This window comes from Seriola lalandi, unplaced genomic scaffold (assembly GCF_002814215.2).
Source record: "Seriola lalandi dorsalis isolate HSWRI2012SDOR001 ecotype SW California unplaced genomic scaffold, Sedor1 jcf7180002054312, whole genome shotgun sequence".
Taxonomy (NCBI): Eukaryota; Metazoa; Chordata; class Actinopteri; order Carangiformes; family Carangidae; genus Seriola; species Seriola lalandi.
The window spans coordinates 364415-374124 of NW_019524865.1; the positions used below are offsets into that span (position 1 = coordinate 364415).

The following is a 9710-nucleotide window of genomic DNA, read 5'->3' on the forward strand; positions in this document are numbered from 1 at the left end:
AGCTACTGTTATTTAGTCCACACGTAAAACTGCATGTTGCGAGTTGAAGAAAAGGACGAGGTCCCACCGAGATTTGAACTCGGATCGCTGGATTCAAAGTCCAGAGTGCTAACCATTACACCATGGGACCGGATGGTACCGCCAAGTCGGCTCGCTGGTTTATAAAACTTAACAACAGCTTGCGGACATCTATTTTAATGTGTTAATTACTAATGTTGTGAACCAGGTTAGTCTCTTTAAGTGACCTATGGCACAATGACACAGCTGCACACGTGACGATGAAATGAGTTGGCTATCGTTAGCTAGCTATCGTTAGCTAGCATAAAGGGTATTTAAACGGTAGCTAATGTGTGACCGTTGGTGCCGCTCGTTGGAACAAGACGCTACAAGCTAACTTAAAGATACGGAAGGTTAAACAGCTAATGTTGACGTCACGCAGGTCAAGGTATGTAGTATTTAAACGTTAATTGTAAGGCGCCTCGGTAAGCAAAATATTTCGCTCCCTCTTATATGTTCCTCGTTAGTTAATTCCAACGTAATTCTAACGTTAGTGAAAATTAACCCGCTGCAAATGTACTTGCATGTGTTTGCATTTCTTGTCAAATTGATGAGGATCTTTTCTGAATTTGAAGCATGTTTGTGCCTTTTGCATTTGTTTTCTTAAGTTGCAGTGCATTGAGCTCTCAGGGCCACCGTACTTTGTAGCCCATGCACAGTATTTACACAATTAAGTATAGGAAAAAAATGTGGATAAAGTAAAGCACTACTATTATTATTATTATTATTATTATTATTATTGTTGTTATTATTATTATTATTATTATTATTATTATTATTATTATTATTATACCACAGTCACTGAATAATAATAAATTATTATTATTATTATTATTATTATTATTATTATTAGGTCTACCCAATGCGGCTGAGACCTTTCCTGAGATTCCTCTGATACTACCATCCATCTATAAGTTATAATGTGGTGACCTATCTTGATATACTGCAGTATTTTTGGCTTTAGCCAGCATTCACACGCAGATGAACATTTTAAAAGAGTAGGCTGATTGAAATTAAATTAAGGAGGTTTGTTTCATCTACATGTAGGTAAATTTGATAAAGATTGTTTATTTTGTGTTGTTATTGCTGCGTTTTACTAACAAAAACTACCACATGGGGGCAGCAGAGTATCTATCTATCTATCTATCTATCTATCTATCTATCTAGCTATCTATCTATCTATCTATCTATCATTAATTAAGTCACTGTTGTGATGGATGTGAAGGTACATTTAGGTATATCATTACATTTACTTAAGCTGTGTCTTTACACTCACAGATTGGTTACACTATGCCTAAAACCCCCACCTTGCTCTGCTTTTATTTTACCACATATTTTCTTCATAGCAATGATTCATTTTTTTTTTTAATATAAAATAATTTCAGATTACCACAGTCACTGAATTTCTACGTTAAGGTCAGAGAGGTGTGATTGGTTTTTGCCCCTGCTGTTACCGAGCACAGTGGCTCAGCCCCTCTGTCTGTATGGCTGTAAGTCTGGTCCATACAGACCTATCCACCCATAGCTTAACAGAGAGGTGCTGTGAGGATGTGTTAACCTGATGTCCCACAGCTTAGTCTATACTAACAGCTTAATGCACACACTCAACTGTCATCACAATCCAAAACATGTGAGCAGACCACTCCCTCTTAGCCTGCTGCTCCTTTAGTCCCATTAAAGACCAGTACCATACACACATATATATATATATATATATATATATATATATATATACATACATACATACATATACACATACATACACACACACACACACAAACAGACAGACATTTCACCAGCTAAGAGGGATTGGTGGTTAATCAATGTGGTGCTGGACTTTGGATGCAGGAATGTGAAAGAGATCAATCCCATAGGATGCAAGGCTGTCTGACTTTACAGACTGTCATAACTGGTTGAACCTATGCTCTATATGCTGGAAGTAGGTCAACCACACAGAGATATTAATTTTGTATGACTATTTATCTTCAATCTCCCTGCCAGGGAACAGCTATGTGATTTATAATTTCACACAATGATCAGAAAACAATTGACCCTGTATGAGAACTCGCTAACGGCAAATCATTTTTACCTCTGAGGGGAAACAAAAACAAATAATTAAAGTCACCAGATACAAGTCTGTTCATATTTTAAAGTTTCATTTTGTCTCCCCCCCCCCCAATCACACTCTGTCTAATTTGGGCTAAATCCTATTTAAGTGATAATCTCAATTTTTGCCTGAGTGGAGGATAAGATGGGCGGTGTGCAATGCTGCAGTTCAGGACACGCAGATGTAAAGATGCAGGGAAGCATAGAAGAAAGTCGATAATTTCTGGTCACATTTCTCTTCCTTTTCAGTGCACTTTATCGTAACTGTTTGTGTTGAGGCATATGAGCATTTAGTACTGTGCGTCCTCTTGTATATAGTAGATGTTCCTACTTTATTTTAAAGTGCATCTATTCTGAGTCTGCTGCTGTGACACTTCTATATTGGCTCAGGGTCGCTGCTACAAAGGGTTTCTAGATCTCGACCAGGGCGCAGTCCAAACAAACTGCTGGTCAGTGGGTCAGTGGGAGTCGGTGGATTTACCTTTGGTCCAGTTTTAGTTTAACTTCTCTCACCACCTGAGACTGATGATCCTTTTAAGCTTTTTTTTTTTTTTTTTTTTTTTTTAAACTTTCTTTACATCTAGAAATTTGATGAACACCAGATTAATGTGGATTAGATTAAATGAGAGAACACATTCCTATTCCTACCAAATTTAATTGAACATCACAATTAAAAAAACAAAAACATAACAGCAGCAGAACATAATGAAACTGAGAAAATTGCATGTAAAATATGTTATTTACAATATTTGAATTACTATTATATAAATTACAATATCTATACAAACAAAAATCGCAATCAGAGACATGCAGTTTTATTAGAAATTTCAACTTTAATTTATCTGGCTTTAAAAAAAAAAAAAAAAAAAAGTAGTGTCTACAGTATCAACACTTGTCTGCCAGCTGGAGCTCCAAGTTCAATACAAAAAAGTCATCAGTGTGTGCTTGAAAAAGACATGCCAGTCATTTCTCAGACCTTTTTAATCGTAGACTGGAACATTAAGATAATAGCACCAGTTTGACCATTATTGCTTGAGACAATTGCACTGACAGGAGAAATATTTGAGCTGTTACATACATATAAGATGTGACAGCCATTAACCGTTTTTAAAAGCTTGTTAAATGCATCGGGTGAATCACTTCAGGACGTTCTCCTCTTAACACATTTGGATTTCTGAAGTTAAATCAGCTGAATTTAACTTTCTTTTAAGGCACCTTGAGATTTTACTGGTGTTATAACAAAGGTAATGCTTAAAGCTTTGTTTCACTGTCAGTGGGAATAAACAGACTTCCAGATAATAAACCAAAGTTAGCATCACACAACATGAACTATCTTTTTTTTTTTTTTCTTTCTCTTTATTTGTCTTTATCTGTCTTTTTTTTTTTCTTGGCTTCAGAGCTGTTGTATGTTTGGTTACGTATCTTGCCACCATGTTTACCAATCATGTCTTAGCATGTTAGCACGCTAACATTTGCTAATGAGCACTAAACACAAAGTACAGCTGAGGCTGGTGGGAATGTCATTCGTTTTCTAGGTATTTGGACAAATTAAAACTTTGACCTCATGGTGGCACGATTTGAAAAGTCAAGGGGATCACCAAAGTCAGAAGGATTCATCCACTGTAGGGACCATGAGCATTTGCACCAACTTTCACAGAAATCCCTCCTGTAGGTGTCGACACATTTCAGTGTGGCTACAAACTGTTAATGACTTTACAGTATGTAACTTACCTGCGTCGTTTGTGTGCTTCCTTGCCAGTATTTTTAGATGTCACTTCCCAGTCCCATATAGGACTCTGGGTTTCCTTATGATAGCACTTAAATTCTGCCATTTATGTGATCATTTCCTTTTTTTAAATATATTTTAACAAATATAAAGGGATAAGTTGGGGTCTAATTTTTCTTTTATCATAATTAAAACAGATTAGAACAAATGTTTTAAATCCTGCAGCTCTGAAACTGAGCAAACACCACGTGTCCCTGCAGTTAATAAGAGAACAGTAGCTTTACCTTTTTTTGATTTAACTTTACAGGCTAAAACCAGCAGCAGCGTCTTGCTGTGATTTTTGCCTGGTTTGGTTTCAACAGGATGAGACTGACAGACGGTGGTTCCCGAGTTAACCGCTGAGAATGTTTGTTATTGGTTGAAAGATTTATTTTGGAGATGAAAACTGGACGCAGAGTGTATCGGAAACTTTAGCTTTAGCTTGTTTTATTTACCCCTCCTGTCTTTTCTCAGCTTACAGTGTTCCCAAAAGTTTGCTTCAAGATGAACTGGTGAATGGAGCTTTTTAGAAAATGCGTGTTTACTGCCAGTTATTAGTGTCAGTGGTGTACGCAGACTATCTAAGGGGCCAGGGGTCAAAATAAGGGGCACTTCTGATGAGGGCAAGGTTAAGTTTAGGTTTACTTAAAGGTTTCTTTTTGTGCTATAATGTCTCAGTGGGGTGGCACTTCAGCTGACCTCAGGAGCGCCCGGGCCTCTCGAGTGTCTCACTGGGCAAGCATGAACACTGGAAGTGTTTCATTAGGGCAGTGGCTTCGTCTGGGCAGGTTTAAAAGTTTCATAAAAGCTACTTAGAATAGACAAAGGACGGAGGCAAACAATCAAAATGATATCTAAGATGTGGAGTGAAAACAAAACAGGAGTGAGGCAGACTGCATTCAAGCCCTCATCTGAACTTTAAAAAGCTTGGAAAATACCCCCATCTCTGTGACCAGGTGCGCTTTACAGTGTCTCCTGAGGTTTTTTCTTCCATCTGTTTAACAACCGTGCATCCTCTGTCCTGAAATGATAACACACATACTCCCTCTTTGGATTTAGAAATGAAGCCTTCCAAGCCATCATGCAGTTTTGTTTTTTTTTCTTTTCCCCAACAAGCGTCTGATGGTGTGTAGCTGCAGCACTGCTGGTACTGCAGGTGCTACAAGGAAGAGGAAATGCTGGCGGACTCCAGTGAGTCACACATGAACAAGATTGTATGCATAAAATGTTTTATGGGTCAGTCAGTCAATGGGATGCGCTTCCGTGAAGTTTTATACAGAGATTCATACAGGATAAGAAGCATACTGACTTTGGGGATTCCCTGACTTCTCCTGTGGCACCACCATGAGTTTCAGATTTGAGGTTTTAAGTGAAATGTCTCAACAACTAACGGATGGACTGGAATGTAACGTTAACTGTAGTAACTGTGTTCAAGGTCCCAGTGACCTCTCAGAACACGGTTTTGGCTTTGCGCAGGTGATATCCTCATAACGACTTGAGGGAATTTCTTCAAATTTGCGAAAAACATTCGCTTCCACTTTATATTTTGGTGATGGAATATGTCAGATTTCATCACCAAGCTCTGTCTTTTGTTGTTTTCTTTGAAGACCCCAAGAGGCAGAAAATGACATGCTGTGATTTTAACACTTCTCAGTTTAAACATGTCCAATAGTTTAGATTCATAACAATATTAGTGTTGGTGACTTTGCGTAAAGTGCTATTAGGAAGTGTTAGCATGCTAATACACTTAACTAAGCTAATGAACATAGTTGACATTACATTGCATGTCAGCATTGTCATTGTGAGCATGTTAGCCAGTTTAGCTGCCATTCAGCTAAAAGCACCACCACTTGTCTGAGTACAGCCTCACAGCGCTAGCGTGGCTATTTTCAAATGCTATTATGGTCTTTTTCTTTTCTTTTTTAATTGCTGATATCAGTTTCATGTCATCAGTGTCATCTTGTCTTAGCAAAAAGGTCTTTGACAAACTTGCAGCTTTTGTCAAAACGAATCACCAATATCCAGTTTATTAACAACGACAGAAAGCAAGTCCAGAAATCTAATCTGTTAACACAGTGTGGTTTTCAAAAGACCAACTAATCCCGTTGGTCTGAATCATCTCTACGTCCACATAAACCCATGTGGGCCCTTCTCAACAAAGGGCTTCTGCTAAGAGGCAGCAAGTCTAAGGAATCATCTCGTACCCCTACGGTGAACCCTTGTTGTTAAGATCACCCCAGTGTACCGTGCACGCTATTGGTGTCTGCTCTTCTTGGCTGTGGCCCGGCTGTGACTCTGACCTCTCATGCTTGGATGCTCTCCGATTGGATCCTGCATCCTGACTTCAGCCTGGCAGGAAGGCCGGGGATAGCGTTTATGTAACGCACACAACCTTAGATTAGCACCTTTGGAAGCCCGCCCCCTTCCTCAGGCTCGGTGTTGCTGTATAATCTCTTGATCTCATTTTGACACCTCTCTCTCTCTCAGTGAGCAGGATGTGGTCCCATGGTGACCCACAATCTTTTTTTTTTTTTTTTAATACACACCGACACATCGCCTGCTGGTCACTTCAGCTTTCTAATTTCTTCTTCTCTCATGTTGTGATGCTTTCATGGTGACGTACAGTATATGAGCAAACTACAACCCCCCCCCCCCCATCCCCTTTCTCCTTTATTTATTTCACACTTCCCCTGGGCTGTGACTGGCCTTTTCCCTCGGCGTCTCCAGATCTCCTCCTCGTTTCTTTGTTCCTTCCATCATCTCTCCCCTCACCGCTGGTTGACGTGCAAAGTTCCCTCACTGCAGTTCTGTCACATGTGATCAGTCACTCGGTGTCCTCGCTTCACGCCTGCCTGGCCATAGTGAGAATCACCCTGTCAGACTTCTGCAGAAGTGGCAGCAGCAATGTAAATGTAAAAGCAAACAATAACACGACAAAGGCAGTTGGAGCGTTTAAAATGTAGAATTTAACTACACAACAGCTGGTGGCAAAAGCAGTAAGGTTAGTAACACTTCATCATCCATGTTGCTTTCACCCCTGGTAGTCGAGGCTGATGAGGGAGTGACTGAGAGTCTATGTTATCATTTCCAAAGGTCTCCATTTCTGGCTGTCCCGACTAAAACACAACCCAGGAGTTTTCAGGAGGGGCTTGAAAACGTAAAAGTAGTGTCGACGCCAGGAGTGAATGTGGCAGAAGAGATTTGATTTTAAAATTAAAATATTAAGTGTAGATGAAGCCTCACATTGTGGACCACCGTCATGAAAACTAACCTGATCCAAAGATCAAGCTCTTCTCTTGTGATCATGACCCCAAATTTTTTCTTGGTCATGTTCATTTTTAAGTGGATTTACTGTTATTCTGAAATATCAAACATTTTGCGTCTGCAAAGTCGGACATAGATATGCTTTTGTTCTGTTATTGACAACATTGAGAAGTACAACTGAGAAGAAAATAGCCAAAATAGAAAATGACCTGCCATCTTGAGATAATGTCATATTTATGATCGATAGAAAACAGGACCTGATATAAGGATAACAAGCGTAAATTATGACTATAACTGTGAGCACCACAAATTTGTAATTTGTTGCCCTGAAAGCCCCAGAACAAATTCTATCTAGACATAATCAATGAGTAATTAAAGTGAGTATTTGCCTCTTTTGTGTGCAACGTTGTGATTCATGTGGAGACAGATTGAGGCTCTCAGCAGCTGAATGCATTTTAATATGTTATTTTCTCGCTGTTTATTGTTGTATCATGTCCATCTCCACTTGGAGAGCTAAACGGAGGTTTTATCTGATAATCTTATAAAAACATGACATTGGAAGCGCAACATTTCACAATAAATGCCTGCAGCTCATCGGTGTGTTTTTAATTTGTCCCTGGACTGTCCCTGGTTCCTGCTTGAGCGCTTGCTGCCACATGGCTGTCCTGCATCGCTGCCCCCGTTTTGTTACAACTGCCTCGTATATTTACCTTCTCGTCCGTAATCAATGTATAGAATAGAAGGTGGCAGTGGTGCTTCAGAGGGATCATGATCAACCTACCGTGACACTTTTCTTTGTGAGGATAGATTAACAGCAATCTGTAGCACATGAGAATTTACCAAAACAAAAACAACACATGCATTAGTTAGTTTTGCAGGTTTCTATTTGTTTTATTCAAACCAAACGTTTACTTCAGGGATCGTTATTATGTAATAGTAAATAATATTTCCTTGTATTTCCCACTTTTCTAAACCAAAAACATGAATGTGTTAAGAAAAGTTGATACCATTTTCAAAGAAGACAGCTGTTTCTTTTGAAATTGTCTGCGGGAAAAATTCTTTTCGGGCCCTGAGGTGGGCACCTGACCTGATATTCAGGCTGTGATGACTGTACGCCACAACTACTGCCAAACATTTGTGGGGGGGGGGGTGTAACAGTTACATAGCAACAACCAGTGTACAGTTAGCTAACATTGGCTAATATTTGCAACCGTTCAGAACCAATCAAGAATGACTGAGGCTCCCTCGAAGTATTTTAAAGCTTATAAATTTATCAATTAAATAAATTCATTCATTTATCAATAAAAACATGTGACAGTGATGTATGCCATCAATGACATGATGCAGTAATCGTTGATTTCATCTCATCACCTGGCAGCACGAACCAACACGTCTACATTATTATACTGTTCACATTCAACATTATGCACGACAATGAGAGAGTAGATGGTATCTAATAGGTAAATGCAGGTATTTAATAATTAATAATTAATTAATAGTAAAATTATCGAAAAATACAAAAGCAAAATACGCATGCTATAAATCCATCCCTCCATTATCGGTACTGTTAATCCTCTCGGGAGGGGGGGGGGGATCCCAGCCGACATTGAGCGAGAGGCGGGGTACACCCCAGACAGGTCACTGGTCTAATGTTATATATATAAATATACTAAATTCTAACCATGTGTTGAAAAGGATAAATAACCCACACACTCTGAGGTTTTTATGAGCTACCTGCTTTAAATTTGGTTTCAGTCTTAGTCAGCCTGACTAAATTTAATCTGAGTCACATACCAGGCCCAGAAACAGGCCTGTGACCTATTCTGGGTCCCGAACTATATTTTAAGAAGACATACTGTTCTGTAACACAGACAGCTGCTGAACACATTTCTGGTTCATCCACACACACACACGATTCTTGATTATGTATATTAAACTGACACATTTATGTGGCCCTCATTCCTTAAGTGCCCTATTTCCTCTGCATTAAATTAAATTAGGTGCTAAAAAAAAAAACCCCAGGAAACAAAAGTTATGAAAAAAAGAGCTCACATGGGAAGAGTAGTGATCCACAGACCGAGGCAAAGAACATACTTTTTTTTGTGGGTTAAAACAAAAGCTTTTGATTTGAATTTGATGAAAGTAACACACACAAATCAGTGTCTATCCTGCTAGAAAATAAAAATAGTTTGTCAGTTCTGTGTGTTGGCATTTTTGCAGATGCAAGACTTTTATCCAACAGCGTCATTATGCATCCTCACACTCCGGGAGCCACTTACCAATGGGAGGCTCACTCCAAAAAGAGCACTATTCAAACACCACGCAACACAAACACAGCTCATTCATTCCTGCGGAGCAGAAAGAGCTCTAAATCTGTCTGAAGCTGTGTTTTTGCTCCCAGACTCCCTCCAGGTGGGACGCCTCTGATAAAACCCACAGACTGCATACTGTACCGAGGAGAACTCCCACAGACAGGCTTATACTGTAAGCAAAGACTGTGTGTGTGTCTGTGTGTGTG

General features: G+C 39.3%; 1 non-coding gene across 1 annotated transcript; it reads right to left on the minus strand.

Annotated features, from left to right (window-relative positions):
- Positions 1–58: 58 nt before the first annotated feature.
- trnaq-uug (transfer RNA glutamine (anticodon UUG)) lies at positions 59–130 on the minus strand. The gene has a single exon. It is a non-coding gene; the product is annotated as a tRNA-Gln (tRNA).
- Between the last annotated feature and the right edge of the window lie 9580 nt (positions 131–9710).